The sequence below is a fragment of the Tasmannia lanceolata genome, unplaced genomic scaffold (assembly GCF_043159265.1).
Source record: "Tasmannia lanceolata isolate RefF3 unplaced genomic scaffold, GAP_Taslan_0.1 ptg000004l, whole genome shotgun sequence".
NCBI classification, from domain to species: Eukaryota; Viridiplantae; Streptophyta; class Magnoliopsida; order Canellales; family Winteraceae; genus Tasmannia; species Tasmannia lanceolata.
Genome location: NW_027518681.1, coordinates 10,748,392 through 10,749,984, shown reverse-complemented (window position 1 = coordinate 10,749,984; position 1,593 = coordinate 10,748,392). Strand labels below are relative to the sequence as shown.

General features: G+C 43.3%; 1 protein-coding gene across 7 annotated transcripts in view; it reads right to left on the bottom strand.

The window, feature by feature from the left end:
- The window catches only part of LOC143875440 (uncharacterized), a 236,315-nt gene that overhangs the window by 209,906 nt on the left and 24,816 nt on the right, over positions 1-1,593 (bottom strand). The window lies entirely within an intron of this gene.

The window sequence follows — 1,593 nt, the reverse complement described above, 5'->3', positions numbered from 1 at the left end:
AGCATTATTTGCATAGTTGATATAATCTTTTAATTGCCAAAGGGCTTTTCTCTCTTCCTCCAAACAAGCTTCGCACCCATAAAAACAGCAACAAACACTCATAATCAGCACCACCACCCCAATACTATATGCACTTAAAATACTCATGATTTTAACACCTTTATGCCCAAACCCAAAACTCCAACTAAAGATCAACTTTAATTACCCTCCGATCATAACATAGGATATATGTAGAGAACGAAAGGTGGAATGAGGATCGAAATTTCAAAGTCTTCCACTCAGACTAACTGTCCTCCACTGTCCAAACCATGGTTGCCAAGGCGGGAATTGAAAGCGGGATTCGATTCGGGATTCGAAAGCGGGAATCAAAGGCTCATGGGATCGTTGGAAGCGGGAATCGTGGGTTTACCAGAGAGTCGGCCGGGGATTCGCCGGAGATTCGCCGGGGAATTGCTGGGAGTCGCTGGGGAGTTGGGATTCGCTGGGGATCGCCTGGGAATCGGAGTTCCTATAAGTGGGGATTGGGGTTTTCATAAATTGGGAATCGGGGTTCCCAAATTTGGGAATCGGGATTCCCCAGAATCGGGGAATCGAATCGAATCACGATTCCGATTCGCGATTCGGGGAATCGCGAATCCCCACCCTCATGTACGAATCCTGCTTCCCTGGTCCAAACTTCAAAGAAAAAGCTCAGCTTACACAAAAGAAGAAACCCAACTTTTGTTTGTTTTCCAAACCAATCTCTCTTTCTATTACTAGAGACAACTCCCATGGTATTCTAAAATTGTGCGACACAGGGTGTCTTTCGTAACCACACCTCTAAAGTCTTCAATGTGAATACAGGTGAGGGTGAGAAAGGGAAAGATGATCAACCTTTCAATAATTATTTTCTAATATCGTTTCAACACGGGTCAAAGATATCGGTAGGGGATCATTAGTAAACTAAGAGTCAAAAGAGTCGGCCATAAACTCATTACACCCACACGACCCATCTTTGGTAGATCTAGACCAAATTATTGTGAGCCCACCTTGATCTACAAGCAAACACTTGCCGTAATTTTTTTGGTTCTTGGGATTTTTGTGGAACAAAAAACTTCCTGGAAGTTTGGTGGGAAAAAAACTCCCTGGAAGTATCCCAGTAAAATAAATTCCCATGTTTGGTTGACCGGACTATGGTGGGAAAGCTTTGTTTGGTTGCTTGAACTGCTGGGAAGAAAAAAATTCTTCTGCAAGCTTATTTTTGGTTCCTGGGATTATTTTGGTTCCTAGGAGTATTTTTTTTCCTTCCTGGAGTTTCGTGCGGGGTTATTTTGGTTCCTAGGATTATTTTGAGCCCACCAACCAAACGTGGGTTTCCTGCAAAAATTCCACAAAAGTCTCAAGAATAAAAAAAAAGTCGGCAACCAAACGGGAGCTCAAAGCTTTGTGGTGCCTTGCCTACCTCTCTCTCCTATTCTGATTCTTTGTTCTAAAGAGTCGCTTTGTTCATCCACCATTACAATTTGTCACAACATGAAATGGGCGATTTAGATCGACCTAAGTTGGGACCTACTATGTCCTTGTGGGGCATGCCCCTTTGTCATACAATGTGCC